Genomic DNA, 22637 nt, shown 5'->3' with positions numbered 1-22637 from the left:
TAGCTCATATTTAGACCAGATTTGTAATGGTGTGTTCTGACTCATGAGAGAATGTCTGTGACTTTGAGTTCAACTGAAATGTAGCAAAAAGTTGCTTCTCACCTGGTTGGACAGAGAAAAATAAATGATGATGATGATGATAAAACAGGGGACAAATGTCTGTTGTAATTGTGGTAATTGTTCAGTTAAGTGCCAGCAACTTCTAATTCGCTGCCAAATCTGTGATAATGCAGTGAAGGAGCAGATGGGGTGGGAGAGGGAGAGAGAGCACCTTGGAGCATTCTGTAGTTGGCTTAGGACTGAGTAAACCATTTAAAACACATAAATAGTTGCAGTTCTGTCCTGTCTCTCCCGGCCAGTCAGATATTAGAGGAGAACACCCCCCCCCCCACACACACACACACTCCCTGTGCCTGAAACAGCTCAGATCTTTACTGTGACCAGAGGCATTAAAAGACTTGGAGACCCAAAGACTTGGAGACTGTGCCAACTGGCTAGATCAGGGGTCTCCAAACCCCGGCTCGGGCCAGACGCGGCCTGCGGAGAGCCTCCATCCAGCCCGCAGCTAGCCTCTGATCCCTTGAGAGCCTCTGGCCCAGTTGACCAAACACAACCAGAAGTTGTGCTTGTGGGGTGGGGGAATGGGGGTCCATTTAAGTGTGTTTGCTTTATTTCTTGGGCTGTGTTTGTGCTTGGAGAAATCCTGGACATTTGAGCCCATTCATTCATTCATTCATTCATACATTTCAGTCATTCATCTAAGTTCCATCTCTAATGTATTTATTTAAATTTTATATTTAATTTTTTTTCTGGCCCTCCACACTGTGCCAGGTATTTGATGTGGCCTTTTGGCCAAAAAGTTTAGAGACCCCTGGGCTAGATTACAAATCTCTGGGACAGTAGTTTTCAACCTTTTTCATCTCATGGCACACTGATGCTAACACAGTAAGAGTACTCCCTCAGTTTTTTTGACAATCGACAAGGCACACCGCATTGCTGACTGAGGCGCACATCTCCCAAAGGCCCTACTAATATATGAACTTCCCCCCGAACTCCCCCGACACACCTGCAGACATTTTGGGGCACACCAGTGTGCTGTGGCACAGTCATTAAAAATCACTGCCTGGGATACTGTGAGCCAAAACTCCATCGTATCATCAGTGTTGATTGAACACCACTGACTGTCCTAATTTATCTCACAGGTCACAGATGGAGGATTGTTTCAAAGGTTTGTAGCCAGCCAGCATTTGCTCGGGCAAGGGAACCCTGGTTGCTGCCAAAACAGATCCCAGATCTGGACCTCTTCCCCACTTCCCATATGCCCTACTAGCATCCTACCTAATTGCTTGTAATGTTTGCATGTTGGGTCAAAAATCCTTTTCAACTAGAAACAGATTAAGGCAATCCTGTGTGTGAGTTTAAAAAAAAATTATTCAAATAGCAGCAATAACTGCAAAGTCACATTGGGTCGGGTGCATAGAATTAATTTGTACATCTACTGAATCTGCTTTGGCGTCACATTTCCCCAACATTCTCCAATCATGAGAAATTTCCTTGATGCAGAGGTGAATGGGTGGGTAGGACAAGGAGGTTCTCTTGTGCTATGGGGCCCAGAATATAAGAACATAAGAAGAGCCCTGCTGGATCAGGTCAAAGGCCCATCTAGTCCAGCTTCCTGTATCTCACAGTGACCCACCAAATGCTTCAGGTAACACACAAGACAAGAGACACCACCTGCGTCCTGGTGTCCTCCCCTGCACATGGCAATCAGAGAAAGCCTACCTCTAAAACCAGGAGCTTGCGCGTACCTACCATGGCTTGTAACCCATGATGGACTTTTCCTCCAGAAATTTGTCTAATCTCCTCTTAAAGGCATCTAGGCAAGATGTCATCACTACTTCCTGTGGCAAGGAGTTCCACAGACTAATTACACGCTGGGTCAAGAAATATTCTCTTTTGTCTGTCCTAACTCTCCCAACACTTAACTTTAGTGGATATCCCCTGGTTCTGGTGTTATGGAATTGCCTTCTGTAAGAAACTTGCCTAACCCCTTCACTGCCTGCATTTAGATGGACAGTGGACAAGTTTTTATTCTGGCTGGATTAATAGTGTTTTAAATGGTTCTTTTTTTTTTTTTTTTTAAGAGCATTGCAATGTTTTAGAACAATGCGAAGAAGCCAGGGGTTTTCAACTGGTGAGCTGACATGAAAAGTCCACAGGTGTGCCTTGTGAGTCTGGAACACAGTGGCTGAAAATCACGGAAAAACTCTCCCAGGTTCTTTGTCTCTGTTTCTAGGGCAAATGCTTTAAGGGGTCTGCTGCTCCAGGCACTTGTCCTAGAAACAGAGCCACAGAACCCAGAAGAGTCTCCCAGAAGCCAGAAGTAACATCACAAGAGATAAAGACCATAGAGAAGACCATAGAGGTCAGTGTGCTGTGATAAGAAAAATGTTGAAAATCACTGTTATAAATTAACCTGACTAGTGTTGATAGGGAAAGGTGAGGTTGGAATTTTGGTATGTATAAATAAACCAAAAGTCATTTTCTCTAAGAAGAAAGATTACAGGGAAAAGTCACCATGAGGTGAGGCTCTCCCATCCACAACTATCATTTTTAGACACAAATAATGAGATGAAAGAATGGTGTTGCCAAGTGAATATTATGGTTTGTCCTTAAAATGCAAAGCCAGCAATTTCACGTATACCAACACCCAGGCCCACACACAAGTGCACCAATCTTATAACACGGTCAAAACGGCTTGTGGAAATTCTGAGTAGCGACAAGGTTTTGAAACTACAAGTTACAGAGTTTATCCATGGGAGATAGTGGATGAAAACAAAAGACCTTGTGCTGCTTAAAATGTCTCCCATAGTGGCTCCAACGATGTGGAGAGCTGACCATTCATAGGCTCTTGCCATTCAGTTTGCCATGTTTCACTATTTCACCTACCCCCATCTGGTTGTGAGAACAATATCACTTAGCTGGAGTATACAGACTAAAGGCTCTCCTCTCCATGACCTCCATTAATCACCCAATACTATCTGTGTGGTACGCTGGTGGATCCTGAGATCCACTGCATACCACAAGATCCACCGTCGCTGCAACCTCTCTGCTGATCTGCAGAGCACTGCTGCTGATGGAAGGCCCAGAAGGCTGCATACCAGTAGAACCACCCAACAGACAGGGGTGTGTGCTTGCTGATGGTGGGGGTAGACCGGGCTGGGATGGGGCGGGTGGATCAGGGGGATGGGACGGGGCAGATCTCAGCGATTGTGGCAGATGTCAAATCTGGAACCCCCGAACCAGATCTGCCCCCAGAAGGCTCATCAATGCTATGCCATCAGCTGACATAGCTTTGAAGAGTCCCATAGGGGACCAGGCAGCAGTTGAAGAGGTAAGTGAGATTTTTCTTTACTTACCTCTCCAGGCCAGTATCATCCCCATCCATCCCACAGGATGCAGTGGATGCCCTACCCCATGCAGGCTGTCCCAGGATGGGATTGGGCCATTAGTGGTCATCTGTGTTCACGTTAACGCTGAATAGCAAGGAGAACAAAAAAAAAAAGACATTTGGTTTAAACATTTGCAACTGTACAACTGGAATAACTTTATTCCCTTCACACTCCAGTGAAACGGTACCTTGACAAAATGATTCACTAAGAACAGATGCTGGCAGTTTGACTGAAGGGCCTGTAGCAAGTTTTAGGGCAACTTTACATCTCTCTGATCCGAGGCCTTTGACTAGAGTACTGGAAAAGCCCTCAGTCTCTTTCTTTCCTAAGTGCAGCACAGAGAGGTAGCATAAGTGTTCTGATTAATTTTTATAGGGGTAAAACCGCTGCAAGCGGCGAACCTGTTCCATTCGAAGAAACAGGAGAAAGAAATCGGAGGATTCCTGAAGTTATTTGGGTGGTATCCAAAAGCCACAACAGGATGGCAATCTGGTTGAAAGGTCCAGGCCACTCTCCCCCTTCTGCAGCCAGAGCTGTAACCAGCGTGAAGCCTGAGGGGCATTGCCTTGGACACCCCACCAAGGGTGCGCATGACTGCCCCCAGACTCTGCCCTGGGGCATTCATTGTTGCCACATCGTGCTCCCACTGCCCCCTCCTACCAGCGCTCTAGGGCACTGCCATCTTGGATTGAGTGAAACCTCACACGATCCAAGATGGGAGGCGCCCAAATCTCATGGGGGTTGCCGTCTTGGATCATATGAGGCTTTGTGAGATCTGAGCGAGCGCCACCATCTTGGATTGTGCAAGATTTCACGTGGTATAAGATGGTGGCATCTGGTTCAGCTGGGAAGAAAAAGTTGTGATGGTGTCATGACTGGTGGCGTAGCTGGAGGGGGGGCGGAGCACTCAGCCTGGCAGGGAGCCTCAGCAGGGTGGGCAAGCGGCCCCTCCCTTCGGAGCCATTCCCGGCGGGGGGAGCAAAACGGAGCCGAATGCCAGGTTGAGTGCTTTGCCCCCCTCCAGCTATGCCACTGGCCATGACCCCAGTAAGTGTGAGAAACACTGCCCTAAGACATATAAAAATCTCTTGACACGGTCCCTCACTAAAGGCTACTGAAAAAACTCCACAGTCAGGGAATTAGAGGACAGGTCCTCTCCTGGATTGAGAACTGGTTGGAGGCCAGGAAGCAGAGAGTGGGTGTCAATGGGCAATTTTCACAATGGAGAGAGGTGAAAAGCGGTGTGCCCCAAGGATCTGTCCTGGGACCGGTGCTTTTCAACCTCTTCATAAATGACCTGGAGACAGGGTTGAGCAGTGAAGTGGCTAAGTTTGCAGACGACACCAAACTTTTCCGAGTGGTAAAGACCAGAAGTGATTGTGAGGAGCTCCAGAAGGATCTCTCCAGACTGGCAGAATGGGCAGCAAAATGGCAGATGCGCTTCAATGTCAGTAAGTGTAAAGTCATGCACATTGGGGCAAAAAATCAAAACTTTAGATATAGGCTGATGGGTTCTGAGCTGTCTGTGACAGATCAGGAGAGAGATCTTGGGGTGGTGGTGGACAGGTCGATGAAAGTGTCGACCCAATGTGCGGTGGCAGTGAAGAAGGCCAATTCTATGCTTGGGATCATTAGGAAGGGTATTGAGAACAAAACGGTTAGTATTATAATGCCGTTGTACAAATCTATGGTAAGGCCACACCTGGAGTATTGTGTCCAGTTCTGGTCGCCGCATCTCAAAAAAGACATAGTGGAAATGGAAAAGGTGCAAAAGAGAGCGACTAAGATGATTACGGGGCTGGGGCACCTTCCTTATGAGGAAAGGCTACGGCGTTTGGGCCTCTTCAGCCTTGAAAAGAGACGCTTGAGGGGGGACATGATTGAGACATACAAAATTATGCAGGGGATGGACAGAGTGGATAGGGAGATGCTCTTTACACTCTCACATAATACCAGAACCAGGGGACATCCACTCAAATTGAGTGTTGGGCGGGTTAGGACAGACAAAAGAAAATATTTCTTTACTCAGCGCGTGGTCGGTCTGTGGAACTCCTTGCCACAGGATGTGGTGCTGGCATCTAGCCTAGACGCCTTTAAAAGGGGATTGGACGAGTTTCTGGAGGAAAAATCCATTATGGGGTACAAGCCATGATGTGTATGCGCAACCTCCTGATTTTAGGAATGGGTTAAGTCAGAATGCCAGATGTAGGGGAGAGTACCAGGATGAGGTCTCTTGTTATCTGGTGTGCTCCCTGGGGCATTTGGTGGGCCGCTGTGAGATACAGGAAGCTGGACTAGATGGGCCTATGGCCTGATCCAGTGGGGCTGTTCTTATGTTCTTATGTTATCTTTCTGTAGTGAAATCCCTGGGAATTTTGGGTCGGCCAGACTAAGATGTGCAGTTTCTCAATGGTAAGCGACACAGACCTAGCTCCTACTCGCAAAGTGCTGAACACTGCCAGGACACAGATAAAGGAATGAGGAAATTACTCTTGCTGAACTCTTGCTTCTATCTCTGCATGTATTAAGGGAGCAAACCCCGACTCAGGAAAGTGCCAGAGGAGATTTGAACATGACAGTAAACTTCCATCCATCTAGCCTTTGACACAGATTGGGGAGGGAAAAAAGCAACGCCTAATGTATCAAATTAAATTTCTGACCTCTGAAAATTAAATTAACCTCCTAGTGTAAATCAGCTTAGAGACAAGACAATCTCAATTGATCCTGATCGCGTATCACTAAAATCCACCCCATTTGAATTTCACTTCCTTTGGCTGCCCTTGAGAGATTTATCCCAGGAGCCTCCATCATGCCACACTCTTGTTTCCAGCATTAAAAGATGAGAGTTGGGCTTCATTTTCCCCTTGTCCCTTAATTATACTTATTGCAATTATGCTAGTATTCAATTATACCATTTTTTCTTCCTGATTGTATAAAGGGTGGTGTTAGCCTCTGCCCTTAAATATATTGCAGAGGGATTCATTAAATTCTCATGACAGTGCAATCCTATGCATGTTTACTCAGAACTAAGCTCCAATGAATTTGATGGGACTTAGGTTTGCAGCTTTAATGAGATAGGCTGATCTGTTGTGGAAAGTCGCATGTTGAGGTTAGAGAAGCCTGGTTTCACCTTGCTCTGTTGCACATTGGAGATCTGCCACTTTGAATTAATACTGCTGTGGAGGAAGGTTTGGACTGAAACCAGTCAAGCATTTTGTTAATCTTTCAAAGCTACACTGAGGGACTCATCATCACTATATAATGGGTGCCCAAACCCTGGCCCGGGGGCCATTCGCGGCCCTTGAGGACTCCCAATTCAACCTGCGAGGAGCCCCCAGTCTCCATTGAGCCTCTGGCCTTGAGCTACTGAGAAACCTTCATTCATTCATATACCGTATTTTTTGCTCTATAAGACGCACCTGACCATAAGACGCACCTAGTTTTTAGAGGAGGAAAACAGGGAAAAAATATTCTGAACCAAATAGTGTAATAAAATATGTCTCTCCGCTGCTCTGTTTCCATGGTCCTTAGCATATTTTACTACCTCTAGTTTAAAAGGAATTTTATATGCTAGCCTTTTCTGCTTTATCATCCTTGCACTGGTAGAAGGAGGTACTGTAGTATTTTTCTGCAAGTGCATTGTCACTAAGCAATGAACATTTGCATTACCTCTGAGCGCCTGCATTTGCATTTCAATTTGCATTTGCATTACCATTGCATTTGCATTTGCATTACCATTGAGCACAGGCAGGACCCTGGTCAGGGGCAGAAGCACCTGCTGAGGAGGCTCTGCTGCCCTGAGAACGCCTGCAGCTTTGCAGTATTCGCTCCATAAGACGCACCCACTTCCCCCCCCCCACTTTTTTGGGGGGAAAAAGTGCGTCTTATGGAGCGAAAAATACGGTAAATTCCATCTCTAATATATTCATTTAAGTAAATTTATGTAAATTTATTCAAATTTGAAATGTAAATTAATTCTTTTTTTTCCTGGCCCCTGACGCACAGAGAGATGATGTGGCCCTCCTGCCAAAACGTTTGGACACCACTGCTATATAATATTTGATTCTACTTCTGTGACTTTGATACATTTTTATTAAAAACCTGCATTCACTGTCATTTCTTTACCCCCCCACCTTTGACCTTCAAGGCACCTGAAAATGGTGCCTTGAAAACACTGAAAAAAGATCAAGAAAAACTAAACCAATATAAAAATGCAGTTGGACCTCAGTACCTGTGGGGATATCAAGGGGATCTGTATCAAGTATCAAGGGGATCTGTGGGGATCTGTTCCTGAATCCCCGTGGATACCAAAATCCTTGGATAAGCGAATCTGTGGGTCAGATCCAATAGGACCTCCAGACATAACTTGGGGTTCTCCAGTTGCATCTGGAGGTGTTCTGAAGAGAATGGTTGCAGATTTTCCAGCTGAAAATGATAAGCCCTCATTAAAACAACTGTCATTACCACAAACCTCCTCAAAAGTTTGACTGAAATTTTACTAACAATGTCTAGTCCTGAAGTTATGATGATATACGTTAGTCTTGCTCACCTTAGTACTTTATAAAACATAAGCAAAAGAAGGAAATCCTCAGATCTAGAGAAATGCCAGAAGGAAACGAGAGACTTCACATATACAGTCATTATCTGAGAAGATGACACAGAGTCTCAGATCTCTAAGAAGCAGTAACAATCAATTTTATCTAAAGAGACTACCTGCCATGACTCCCTCTGAAACATTGAAGGGGCAAGGAAATTCAATCAGCTGTCGGTCTAGGGCTCTGAAGCTTGAGGCTCTGACAGTCTGATGGGATGCTGGGTGTACAGACATGCTCCACAATTAAAGGCAAGCTGACCAATGTTGTGAGAGGCACATCCCATTTCCTTGAGCAGTGAGAAAACGGAGGAGGGTGTTGCTTCTTTTGGGATGAAAGGCCATTGAAAACGTATATCTGCTCCTGGGTGGTGAGGATGTCTGGCACATAGGAGATGGTCTTTACCAGAGGTTCTTGCCACAGAACAGCTCTGACAGGGAGGGGCTGCTTACAGGATGCACTGAGGAACCTGCAGTACTTACCACACCATTCCCTTGTAGCCATGCCACTGCATGGATAAAAACAATTTACAGAAGCTGCTCAGATGTGTAGATGGGAGTGGCACTTGCATGGATTCTGTACACGCATAACCTTCATTTTGCTCATAATCACCTTTAAGAGAACAATCCCATTTATATCTGCTTTCAAAGGGCCCTTAAAAGCCGAAGGAACTGGCTTCCCATTTTAACTGGCGCCATGTTAGAATTACTACAGAGAAGGCTCTCTTTTAAACTTCCATCCGCAGAAGGGCCAGAGACCTTCCTCGCAGCTTGTTTCACCCTGAACGAGAAGGCGGGCAACTTTGTCTTTTATATCTCTTGTTCAGGGTTGCGTCAGCATCTCATAAGTGGGCAGATTCCCCATCTTACCAGCAAGCCTGGGACCAGTGGCATAGCTAGAGGGGGGTACAAAGCACTAAGTGTTGCAGGGAGCCTCACCCCTCCCCCTCCCCTTCAGAGCCAGGCATTTGCTTCTGTTTTGCTCCCCGACCTGGAATGGCTGAGAATGGGAGGGCGAGGGGCTGCTTGCATGCTGCGCTGAGGCTCCCTGCAAAACTTAGTGCTTTGCACCCCCTCTAGCTATGCCACTGCCTGGGACTCCAGTTCTTGTTGCGGGGGGAGGGGGGACAATTTGGAGGAGCAGTATCATACTGTGTCCCATCTGTTTTCTGCAAGGACTGGTGATCTCACCCTACCCATCGTTTAATGGCATATTAGTACAAGGAAGAAACTGTAATTGAACTTTGTAAAGTGCCGGGTTTTCATCCTGATCAGATGAAAATGGGGACTTCCGTTTCCAGGTAGTGTACAGTCCATTCCTTGTAGACTGAAAGCACCAGGCTAATTCTAAAACTTGAGAAACCAAATCATGGTTTCAGTGAGTGAGTAGCATTACTAACTCACTGTTTTCCCAGCGCATTGGCACAAGCCATGTTCTTGCATCCAAGGATTTTACTGTGACTCAGCCTGCAGTGTCACTGGTGCTTAAGCCCACCTTCCCCCACCAACTTGAGGCAATGCAGCAAACCACTGTCCCTCAAGCGCATCTTGTTGTCAGCCCCATGTGCGCATCCCTTCCCAACCCTCCTCTTCTTTCCCAGCAGCTAACGCCTCCACCTCCTGTGTCTTTCCACTTCTGCAACTGCAAAAAGGTAGAGGGGAAGAGGCAGTGTTGTGGATAAGAGGGATGCTGTGGCCTTTTGCCACAGGGAGCTGTACTGGAATTGCGGAAGATCTGGCGAGGAGGTAGATGTGGTGCCAGCAGTGGCCCCTTTAAGGGTAAGGCCTGGGCTTTCAGCAGAGGGTGTGCTGCACAGCTGCAGCCACTTGAAGGCAATAGGGCCTTCAGGCATAAAAGCACCTGATGGCAGGAGAGTTTGGTGTGGGCAGCAGAAGGAGCAAAGCTTGAGGAAGGACAGACTGGATTAATGGACTAAGGAACTGATTTGTGAATGGACTTTGGAAGCTGCTGGAGCAGAAACTACTAGAGACACTAAGACTGGTGTGTGGCTGCTGTGCCCAAGACCTGCTGAGGACCAAGGGGCTGCTGTAGTGGTGGGAGGCTGCTGGCAGGAAGGAGGACCTCTGTAGCTTAAACAGGTGAGCTACCCTGGTGGTGGGGTCCAGCAGTACTGCAGGGCACAACCAGGGTCATTTTTGAGGAAAGAAGGGGAGCTAATTAGCTAAAGGTGGGCATAATTCTCCAGGCGGAGCTTGGACTGGGAATCTGGCAGAACAGGAGTAGCTATAGCCAATGGCAGAGCACACATTTTGCATATAGAAGGTCCCAGGTGGATCCCTGGCATCTCCAGGTAGACAGAGAAAAAATTCTCTCTTGAACCCTGGAAAACAGCTGCCAGCTGCAGTGCCTGAAGATCTGACTTGGTTTTTGGTTGCTGCTTATTGTCTGAATGCAGCAGCCATTGGGAACATTGCAGCACCAGGTTTAAGGGTGTGAGTAGGCCCATAAGCCATGACAAATGTGAATTTGAACTGGGGATCCCAAAGAAGACAGGCTGGGGATAGAAACAGCCAGGAATATAAATTGGGATTGGGGGTAGACAACTGTGGGCTTAAGCAAAGGCCATTTAAGGAGACACAAAGGCTCAAAAAACAGTCATTCAGAATGTATGATAATCATTATCTCTTTTGCTTTGGGCAAAAACTATTGACAAACCTCTCAGCAAATTCTTCTGGTCACTTTGTGCCAGTGTTTTTGGGAGGCGGGATCAATGAAACTGGTCCATCTGAGCCAAATCTCTTGAGTTGCGCTTGGCTTTCGGTTAGCAGCGCCTGTCTGAAGAGTGATCCTGAGTCAAGGTCAAGGATCTCTTGTGTGATACAGGAATTAGCAATTGCTCTGGCAAAATGATGGCAGCTTACAACTGTTTCTAGAAAGGCTGGGGGTAGATGATGTGACTGAAGCTAACTTAAATGTACTTCAGTATATATACTTCAAGCTTGGGCATGGAAACTTTACAGCCTGTGATCAGGAAATGTCCAATTTCCTCTGAAATATAGATTCAGGTATATGTCACTTAATGATGGGGATATGTTCTCAAATTCCATTGTCAAGTGATTTAATCATCATGTGAAAACTTACCTTTGTGTTGGTGGCGTTGTCATTAGGACTTCCTCAGGCTTTCATGGGCTTCAGAATAACCTGCAGAAACATCCAGAACAGATTTCTGGTTTTCAGAAGCAAACAGGAAGTAGCTTTTCAAAAACTGGAAGTAGCTTCCAAAGACTTCTGTGGGCCATTGTGGAGGCCCTGTGTGACCCAGGAGAAACCTGTGGAGCCTCCTAATGACAACTCCAACACAACCAACACAAAGTTAAGGAGTTTCAACTACTATACAGCTACTGTACGGCAAACCAATGATAGATCATCGTTGACACAGTCCAATATTGGTTAGAATGTCACTAAGTTCAAGGATGTCACAGGTGTGCACGCACCTGTATAGGGTTGCACAGGTCAACAGTTGAATCTTTAAGTTCAAGGTACATATTACAGAGAGCATGCACTTGATGTTTTGTTTCTGCGTTTGATTTTGTTTGTCTTTACAGGCACCAACAGCTAGATCAGGATCCTCCGTGGATCAAAAACACCGAAGGAAGGAGGGAAGATTTAACTTTATCCTCCACCCCACCATGGCCTCAATCTGAATGTCGCCCCCCACAGCTGCTATTTGTCAAATGAAAAAGGTCCCGTTGATACCATATCTGAACAAAGGGAAGGTAGGGTTAAATCCATGTCCTCTGCTATGTTCCTGATCCACAGGCAAGCCTGATCCAGAAAGTATTTACTGTTTTTAAAAAAAGGTGATAAGTGAGCACTTCCTGTCATGTGTAGTTTGAAGATTCTGGGATGTTCTCTATTTCTTTGGAACACTCCAAGAAGCACTCTGCGCATGCCCTTTTTATTGTCAATGATTAAACATTAATGATCTTCATAACTATTTAACATGAGACTTGATGAAGGTAGCTCTCGAATTAACAGTTACTTGATGTGAATGAATTGTTAAGGACCATCTCTTAAGCTGGCTAATGCACTTGAAACAAGAGGCTGATGAGTAAATTGGACCCTGCATGCATAACCAAAGAGCTCCTTGCATAACATTTAAATAGGTTGCTCTGTGTCTCGGAAAGAGCCTCGGTCATGGCAATGGGCAGAAAGGGAAGAGATGGGAAAGATGGTTTCTCTCCTGGCCTGGTGCTCTTTAAAGTGACCCGAGAAAGTAATCTAATCAGACTTGTTAAACTGAATCTGCAATGCATATCCACGTGTGCCCACGAGCACTGTTTGTGCTGCCCAGTCATCTAATTCTCCTTTCGGACTCTTGCCAAGGCTGTAGCCTTTTCCCTGCAGAACCTCAGCTCTGCTCAACTTAATTATTGGGAATGGTCTTTTTATTCACAAAAAAACACACGTGGATTTCCAGGTTACATAATCAGTGAAACAAATGTGGAAAGTCTGCACAGCTCCAAAAATAGCCCGAGTACCTGTCTCATTTGGTCAAGGGTAGAGGTAGGGGTGGAATATTTTGCTTTAACTGCAACTAGAAAACCCAAACATTGCAATCACAATATGGTGAAAGGGGTTTGGCGGTGGATGGGAATATATTATTCAATTAATTCAGGGCCAGGTCAAGAGAAATAGAGCGCTTTTGGGTGCCACTAAAGTGAGTAGCCCCATTGCGGGGCTGCCTCCCTTACCCAGGGGAAGGGGACCAATGTCCCCTACTCCTGAGGTGCCTCCTGCTGTAGTGTGGGAGGTGCTGGATGCGGCAGCAGCCCTCGTTGGTGCCACCTAGCCGGGGCTCCCCGGTCAGCTCAGGATTGGGCTGCCACTTAGGATTGGGCTGTAAGACACATTTATCTGCCTATATTTACACAATTTAAATGTGTGATTCTACCTATATTTACGCAAGCTGCAGGAGCTGAGCTCTTTGCAGGGCAATTAGCAGCTATCTTGCAAACTCCAGGAGCTGAGCTGTTTGCAGGGTAATTAGCGGCTATCTGATTTTTGAATAGCCTCAGGGCTTGAGGCAATAAATGATCTGATCTTGCCAATACTTGCATTTGCACTGGAAGCTCTGCGAAGCCTTTCATGACCCACCAAAAATCAGGTCGTGACCCACAGTTTGGGAACCACTGTATTACAGCATTTATATCCTGCCTGTCTCATAGACTTGAGTCTTGTAGACTCAAGGTGGTTTACATAGGCAGGCTGACCATAAACCCCATTTTTTCAAATGGGGTTTTTAAACTAGTATTATTCTATGAGAGAAGCTCATGGGATCCTCCATATCTCCAGATGTTTCCCTTCATGGTACAGTCCAGCTTTTGTGCTTTCCAAGCTTCTACAGGCAGCTGCAAAACACACCTCAGGCTATCCCTTCCTTGTCAGTCCATATTCCCTTATCTTTAGCCAGAGGCTTTCAGTCTCCCAACTCTAGCTGATCCTGATTAGCTTTTCAGGCAAGGTGACAGCTCCATCTCCAGACCATACCATCTCATGTTGGAATTAGCTATTCATACAAGTGTGTGACCCAGATAACTGAGCCACCCTCCTATACCCATTCCATATGGCAGTTCAGCAGTTCTGTAAAAGAATGGAGTCAAGATTATACCAGTAATTGAAATAATCGGAAGGAGAAATCAATAAGATACATAGAAATGTTGCTGACTAAGGGCCCAATCCTATCCATATTTCCTGCACCGGTGCAACCGCAATGCAACCCCAAGGTAAAGAAACAAACATTCCCTTATTTTGAGGAGGCCTCTGGGACTGCCTCCCCACCACAGGATGCAGTGCATACCCCATGGGCACAGCTGCACCGGCACGACAAAATTGGATAGGACTGGGCCCTAAAATGTCATTTCTATGAAATTTTATTTTGGAAGGTCTCATTAGTGATCAAATGATGGATAAGCTAAATAAGAAGTTAACTGATAAAAAGGATGGGATTAATTAGTATATGTATATTTTAAGGATGAATGCTGTTTTTTTAAAAAAAATTTCTCATACGTTTTTATCTATGGGGAGAATTATAGAAAATTAAATGAAAAGTGTTTATTTACCTGTTGCATGAGAGGAGAAAGTAAATAAGATAAGTAAGGGATAGAGATATTTTGCATAGATTTAACAGGAAGATAACGGAATTAAGATTGGCTGCCAGAGAATGATTGGAAATACAATAAGAATAAGTCATTGGGACTTCGCTATTGCTGTAATTTAAGAATGTGTTTTTTATCTTTGATTATTTTTTGGTTCTAAATAAATGAAAATATATATTAAAAGATAAGCTAAATTTCTCTTCCTTTCAGATTATTTCAGCTTTAGTTGCAGATTTTCCTGGTCATCACCTATTGACCTGTGAAATTAACTGGACTTAACTGCGGAGGCATTTGGTGGGGCACTAGTCCAGGAAATTGCACTAGCTGGGCCTATGGCCTGATCCAGCGGGGCTGTTCTTATGTTCTTAACTGATTTGGCTTGCTGGATCTCACATACTAGATCTCATCTGATCTTGGAAGCTAAGCAGGGTCAGGCCTGGTTAGTACTTGGATGGGAGACCGCCTGGGAATACCGGGTGCTGTGGGCTTATACCATAGTCTTTCGAGACTGAAGGTTCCCACCATCTCCCTATACTGAACACTATCTCCCGATCTCATCTGATCTCAGAAGCTAAGCAGGGTCAGGCTTGGTTAGTACTTGGATGGGAGACCGCCTGGGAATACCAGGTGCTGTAGGCTTATACCATAGTCTTTCGAGACTGAAAGTCGCCAACCATTTTGAATTATTTCAAGTTAGCATCCATCTGTTCAAAAGAAACTTTCAGATAAGAGTAGTCTTTTCCACTCTCTTTTTTGCAGCAGTTCTGTACGAATGACAGGGCGACCAATTCTGCACTCCTTCCATTTCTAGGTTATTATTTGGCTTTCAGCATCCATTGCCTATTAAACATCACTCTCGGCACTGTTATCTAGTTTCCTTTCTGGCTCTTGGGAAACGAGACTGCTGTGCTCTTGGACAGTTTAATATTATGATAGCTGACAAGTTCTTGCAGGATGGGACACTTCAAGTATCGCCTGCAAGATCAGCAGTGCAATGTGCCCTGACTGTGACCCTGATGTATAATCTAGAATAGGGGCTGTCAAAAAAAGTTTGGGATGGTTTTGGATAAAGATTGTGGAGCAGAAGGAGCTCTTATACCGGCTAAGGCTTCTGAGAACCAAAAGGCGCCTAGATCTGAAACAATGCAAGCTTGGCCAGCAGTAGTCCTGTTTCTGGGCCCGGCTTAGTAATGCTGCAACCCTGTCTTTCAGGGTTGCAATGCTATGCATGTCTACTCAGAAGAAATTACTACTGTGTTCAGTGGGTCTTACTCCAGAAAAGTGTGTACCAGAAGAGCGGCCGAGATTTATTTGTTTAGCGTATGGCATATAATATGGACTTGTATATCAGTTAGACTAGATCAAATGTCAGTGTCCAGTTTGTCCAGCCATTCAAGGACAGAGTAACCTTCATAGAAAAAGTCAGACCATGGGCCAGTGAATGCCCTCAGTTTGCAGCCAGACTGTTAAGGGATCATCCTCGGACCTGCAGGTAATTCGCAGGCTGGATAGTATCAGGCCCTGAAGCCTTGGCCTGACTGCGCACAGCATCATGGGAAGAGATGATGCAACAACTGGTGATGCATACCAGGTGACTGTCACCAGGTATGTCACCCCATGTGCCATCAGAGTGACTAAGCACTTTCTAGTTCACTCTGATTGGCCGTGGCAAGTATATACTCCAGCCAGGGCAAGCTGGGTTGTGGGAGAAGCGAGGTGGATTTACCAAAGGTGTCAAAGGCTACGTCAGTGTGATCCGTGAATTGTATCCTATCTGGACTGTTTGCTGTATATATTGTACATAGCAAAGAGACGTTTGGTGGAGGACTTCTGCTGTGTGTCATCTTTGTTCCCGGGAGTGCCTACGCTTTGGCCTTGAGAGATAGGTGGAGAGTGCAGCCAGACAGCTGCTTGCTGCGGAAACTATACCCACACCGTAACACAGACACAATGTGGTACATGATTTGTTGGGAGAACGCACAATCCTACTGAGGGATAGATACTAACCCCCATTTAAAGTATTTTTTTGTTGGCAACCTTCAGTCTCGAAAGACTATGGTATCGCGCTCTGAAAGGTGGTTCTGGCACAGCGTCTAGTGTGGCTGAAAAGGCCAATGCGGGAGTGACAATCCCTTCCACACTGGGAGCAAGTGCAGTCTGTCCCTGGTCTGTCTCCCTGGCTATGGGCCTTCCTCCTTTGCCTCTTAGCCTCAGACTGTTGGCCAAGTGTCTCTTCAAACTGGAAGAGGCCATGCTGCACAGCCTGCCTCCAAGCGGGCCGCTCAGAGGCCAGGGTTTCCCACCTGTTGAGGTCCACTCCTAAGGCCTTCAGATCCCTCTTGCAGATGTCCTTGTATCGCAGCTGTGGTCTACCTGTAGGGTGCTTTCCTTGCACGAGTTCTCCATAGAGGAGATCCTTTGGGATCCAGCCATCGCCCATTCTCACGACATGACCGAGCCAAGAGAGTCCTGACAAACACCATGTAGGGTACGGATCCTATTCCAAGTTTTCCAGTGCTGACGAGGTAAGTTGAAACCTGGCACCTTAAGCCCAGAAGGGCTGTGTGACTGCTCTGCCGGATCCCATTCTCCATGTTGGGTTGCAAAACCCAACACGGAGTTTCTCCGGTCTGCACCAACAATACAGCCAGGGCAGACTCGAGTACCACATTGTGGGGCTTGCCCTTACTTGGGGAAGGGGATGAATGTCCCCTGAAGAGAACTCTAGCAGCCTCCATGGGGATGTAGAATACAGTGGTCACCATTTTGGCACCACTGCACCTGGCGGCCCCACTGGGGATAGGCTTGGGCTGTCCATGATGGATTTTATTTGTGTTTCTGGTTTATTATAATGTAAGCCACCCTGAGGGCACATTAGCACCATCTTGTTGAGACAGAAATCTCAGGAGAAATAAAGTTCAACCCAACATCATCAGTCATGAGTGTGTTTTGGCATGTTGGCCATTACTCTCATTCTTTCATATTCTTCCTTCTTCACGTCATTATTAAATCATACGGTTCCCACTCACAATGTATAAAATTCTATTTTTTGCTTTAGGCTTTGTGAAATATTCCCCTCTCTGTTGCATTGTTGTACAGGCAGACTGTATCGCACATCCCATCCATCTCCACTTTCCCTCCTGCAAATTTCAGTCCTATTAAACTTACCTTGAAGCACTTCATAGTATTCTACATTTATTCTACATTCTACATTATTCTACAATGTATTCGACATAGTATTCTACATTTTCTCATTCTCTCATTTTCTCATTCTGGTACACAACTGGGGGGGCAGGGGAGAGTCTTTAGTGGTAATCTAGAGCAGGGGTGCCCAAACCGTGGCCCTGGGGCCACTTGCGACCCTCGAGGCCTCTCAATGGGGGGCCCCATTGAGTCTCCAATGAGCCTCTGGCCCTCCGTAGATTTGTTGGAGCCCGCACTAGCCCACACTAGCCCAATGCAACTGCTCTCAGCATGAGGGCAACTGTTTGACCTCTTGCATGAGCTGTGGCATGAGGGCTTCCTCCACTGCTTGCTGTTTCATGTCTCTGATGCAGTAGCAGCAGCAAAGGAAAGGCCAGCCTTGCTTTGTGCAAGGCCTTTTATAGGCCTTGAGCTATTGCAAGACCTTCATTCATTCATATTTCATCTTTAATATATTCATTTATGTAAACCTATGTAAATTTATTAAAATTTTAAATGTAAATTAATTCCCCCCCGGCCCCTGACACAGTGTCAGAGAGCTGATGTGGCCCCCCTGCCAAAAACTTTGGACACCCCTGATCTAGAGAAAGCTTTTATTATTTAAAGTGGGAAGCAGCAATAGTGGATGCTTTCTGGGTACCAATTAGAGAGAAGAGTAAATAGTGTCTAAATTTTTTTTTTTTGCTCTTAAAAAATAAATAGAAGTTTCCCAAAAACTGCATCCAATATCGGGAATGTACCCCATAATGTCCACCTGATGCTACATTTCCATTGTCTGTCATCTCTTTCCTCAATCTCCATCTTTTCCCTTTGTAGAATAGGCAAGAATACAGACATACAAGACAGATCAAGCCTTGTTTTCAGGAGTTGCAAACGTACCATCACACTGAGCAATGCGGCAGGGCAGTGGTGTAGCTACAGGGGCATGGCACGGTAAGTATTGCGGACACTGCAATGTGCCATGTAAACAGCCCCTCCCACTCGCCATCAGAGCCATTCCAGGCAGCAATGGCAGCACTCAGGAGAGTCTGCATATTGCTGTCACTGCCTGGAATGGCTCTGAAGGTGAGTGGGAGGGGCTTATATTGAGTGGGAGGGGCTTATATTGAGTATTGTGGCTCCTGCAGTACTTACCATGCTGTCTTCCCTGTAGCCACACCACTGAAGCAGAGCTCTATGTTCTAGCTGAAAAAAAAAAAAAAAACACTAGGTTAAAAGTCCTGCTTTAACAATGAATGGATACTTGATATATGGCCCAGTCCTATCTAGGGCTGGTTCAGAGTGTGCAGTGTCACCAGTGCAGTGTGAGATTAATGCTATAGGCTGACCAGGAACTATGCAGCCAATGAGAGGTAAGTAAAGGACATTTTTACTTACATCTCCATAGGCCACCTGGTCCTCCAGTGGGTCTACTCAGACCTATACCAGCTTTATAGCTGGTGTAAGGCTAAGGAGCCTCTGGGGTCAGGTTTGGGCTGAGAAAATGGGATTGGATCTGGTATCTATGGACGTGTACTCTGCTGCCAAATTACCAATGACAGAGGAGATTCTGAGACCTGATGCCACCGTCAGGGGTTCACTGGCTACTGTACCATCAGCAGTGAACCAAAGAATGGCAGAGCAGATCCACTGATGGTGGCCCTAGCATCTTGTGAGACCACAAGATCCATCAGCATAATGCAAGGCCAGGATTGGGCCCATCTTAGAACCAAACAACACAGGCTTTAAAAGTGCAACTTCATTTTTCAGTTTTCTTCCTCCTCCTCCTCTTTTTAAGAACTGCTATTGGAAGAAATCCAGATTGGAAGGGAGCACTTAACCCCTAGCCTATGCCAAATGCAGTTGGGGGTCCCTGCAGTTGCTGTTTCCCCTAGGAAGGATGAAAGGTGGCGGTACAAGACAGATTTAACATCATGTGTCATGTGAACCTCAGACAGAAAAAATGTAACCACATCCCATGACTTTTATTTATTTAAAATATTTACATCCTGCCTTTCCTACCATCAAATGGGACATTCACAGCACCTAACAACAAATTTCAATACGACCATTTCAATAAAATGCAATAAAACCCCAAATCCCAATGGCTAAAAACTGCAAATAAAACAGGAGAAGACAGCAAACCACATAGCTCCACATTTACTGGAGTAACTCTTATGAATTGGCTATAGAAACGTTCTGAACTCTTGAGGGGTGAGGACAGGTGGAAGGTAATTCCTGAAGATAATTACTGGAGGATACGTCTCTCCAGGGACCATGTCCAGGAATTCCTTCCCTTCCCTTTCCTGCCAAGCTCTTCAATAAAAGAGGGAGAGGGCAGATAAGGGAATGGGATCCCTGTGATGTCCTTGACTGACACACCATGCCTGAGGAAGCCGTAATTGACAAATCTCTGTGGGCTTTGTACAGCCCAGCCACGAGAACGCTGAATGTGACTTGAAGGTCCAGCTCTAACCCCAGACGTTTTTTGACACCTGAAGCAAAATGTCCAATAGATATATCGACCCTGCTCGTTTGATTCAGGGCACAGCAAGAAGAAGGCCGGCGGAAGGAAATGGCATCTCCTTTTCACAATCTGCTGAAGTCACCGCTTCATGTTATTTCACAAGGTCAGATCAGTAGAGAGTAAGGACGGCTGGCTAGGATGTGAAGCCCTGAACAACTTCTTTCCTGAGGCTCCAAATATCCCTCAAAAGGCTGGATAACAGAGCTGTCCTTTGTACCTACAATTGTGTATGGCTGCATCTGTGCACTTAAGTACAATAATGGTTAGTCAGTACCTAGGTCCAATTTATCAAATCTTCCATTCAGTGCATTTACAATTTGTGTCTAGCATACATGTTGATTTGCAAAATTTGAACCCAGGAACAGTCATTCACATTGCATACCTGTTTATAATATAATGTGTGAAGAGTCCAAATGTTGATCAGTTGGGATTTGAGTTTGTCAGAATCAGTGGCATAGCTAAGGGGGGCAGAGGAGTACACTGCCCCAGGTACCATGTCTTGAGAGGGTGTCTTAAAGGCCTTTGAAAGGCATTTCTTGTTTTTGGCAATCACCAGAACTGCCTTTCGGAGACCTCTAAAATGTCATTTGGAGGGTTTTTTAAAGAGTTTTTGGGGGTGTTTGGCATATGGGGGGGTGTTTAAAATTCTTATACCTCCAAGTGATGCCTTAGCTAAGTCACTGGTCAGAATACAGCAGAGGTTCTCAAACTTCCCAAGGTAAGCTTGTGCAGTCAGGGATAAAGGCAGCAACACAATCCTCAGGATTGCACAATCCTTAGGATTGTGTGTGGTACTCAAACTGGTGGGTCACAACCCAACAGCCTGTGTAACACTGCCCCTTTCCCTTTAAGGGGCAGGGCAGGGGGAAAGCAGTGATGCAATCCCTAGGATCGCACCACTGCAGGGGAAGAGGGGCTTTTTTTCTAACAGAACTTACCTCCTGCCAGGGTTTGGGGGAGGGGTGCAGGGAGTCCCATGGACTGCTCTGCAAGGCTCCCCGCAGCTTGTAAACAGTTTAAATAGTGATCGCAACCCACTTTCTAGTGGTGATCACAAAACCAGAAGTGGGTCAAGATTGCAACTTTCACTGTTTGCAAGCTGCAGGGCATCCTGCAGAGTGCTCAGCAGGGCTCCCCACACCCACAGGTAAGTTCTGTTAGAAAAAAAGACCCCCAACCCCTGCAGTGGTACGATCCTGGGGATTGCTTCACTGCTTTCCCCCTGCCCTGCCCCTTAAAGGGAAAGGGGCAGTGTTACACGGGCTGGTGGGTTGTGACCCACCAGTTTGAGTACCACTGGAATAGAGATTCAATAATTTGATAAATCCTGTGTGTAAGTAAAGAGTAAACACTCTTATCACTTCATAGAGAGCTAGAGGATGAGAGGCAATAAGCACTTGGATTAACCTGAAAGAAGTCAGCCTTGCGTTCAAATGTTTCAGCCCGTCAAAACTTCGACGGAAGCGGGCATGCGAGTGGGAAGCCAATATCGAGAGAACTGGTGAACAAGCAGAATTTCCCTGCCCCAAACCAATAACAGATATGCTGTTGCCAGCAGATCAGCTCCTCAGCTCAAAGCCAAATATGCTGGGAACAGGACATCCTTCAAGGGAATATTGACCAGAAATAGTAATGTGCAAGTGTGCTGGCACAGAAAAAGTGTGTTGGACTGTGGGGGTCGGGGTTGGGGAGAGCTGGCGGCGGTGAATGAAACAATAGGAACTGAAGATGTCTCTAAGTCTTTACACCCAGATTTGCCACAGGCAGTTCCTCCCAGGCAGGCTGCAGAATCCAGCAACAGCAGACAAGCAGAACGGGCAGGGATGTCTTGACACGAGGGCAGCATGGACTTTTTGGTGTCACTTCAAAATGTGAAGAGACAATTGCAGGTGTATGTGCCCACCGGGGCATTTAGAGAGAACAGTGCAAAAGAAACCCTTTAAGATTTTGGTTTCGAGAACAAGACTTTCTAATCTCATCTCAACGGAGTATCATTCTATCCTATACAGCAGTGTTTCTCAAACGGTGGGTTGGGACCCACCAGCTGGTTCCAAGCCAATTTCAGGTGGGTCTCCATTCATTTCAATGTGTATTTTATTTTTAAAGTCTGGATTGCAGCCTTTGGGATGCTTGGGGATTATTAAAAAACAGATTAGCAACTGATCAGGATGCTTAGGAGGGTTCTTTATTTAAATAGTTTTTTAACTTATTGCAAACTTTTAATTTACTTATGTAATTGATTTGATTTTGTCATATGGGGGGGTGCTAAAAATGTTCCTGCTTGATGATGTCACTTCCAGCCATTACATCACTTCATAAGAACATAAGAACAGCCCCACTGGATCAGGCCATAGGCCCATCTAGTCCAGCTTCCTGTATCTTCCAAGTTAATGACATCACTTCTGGTGGGTCCTGTCAGATTGTCTTTCAAAAAAGTGGGTCCCAGTGCTAAAATGTTTGAGAACCACTGCAATATAGAATACTATATTCTATAGAACACTCTAAGCATACTTTTTGGGTGTACCTCATTGTGCCACTGTGGGTCAAAACAGGAAGCATGCTAACAGTATAATTTCAATTTTCCTTTTTTCTTAATTAAAATATCACCTTTGTGGGGGAGGGGGGAGTACTCAGATCAAGGTATGCAGAGAGGGGATACTTAACCCTTTCATCTCTGTCCCAGTCCCTCTCAAAATAGCCCTCTCAAATTTGCTATATGTCGGTCTATTGCATGGGTGTCAAACTCATTTCATGCAGCGGGCCA

General features: G+C 45.7%; 1 long non-coding RNA gene across 1 annotated transcript; it reads right to left on the bottom strand.

The window, feature by feature from the left end:
- Positions 1-3434: 3434 nt before the first annotated feature.
- On the bottom strand, positions 3435-18550 carry LOC136636829 (uncharacterized). The gene is made up of 3 exons (XR_010793554.1): positions 18502-18550; positions 11147-11206; positions 3435-3536 (listed from the first exon to the last, which is right to left on the bottom strand). It is a non-coding gene; the product is annotated as an uncharacterized lncRNA (long non-coding RNA).
- Between the last annotated feature and the right edge of the window lie 4087 nt (positions 18551-22637).

Source organism: Tiliqua scincoides, chromosome 1 (assembly GCF_035046505.1).
Source record: "Tiliqua scincoides isolate rTilSci1 chromosome 1, rTilSci1.hap2, whole genome shotgun sequence".
Taxonomy (NCBI): Eukaryota; Metazoa; Chordata; class Lepidosauria; order Squamata; family Scincidae; genus Tiliqua; species Tiliqua scincoides.
Note: the sequence above shows the minus strand (reverse complement) of the source record. Positions and strands in the feature narration are given on the sequence as shown.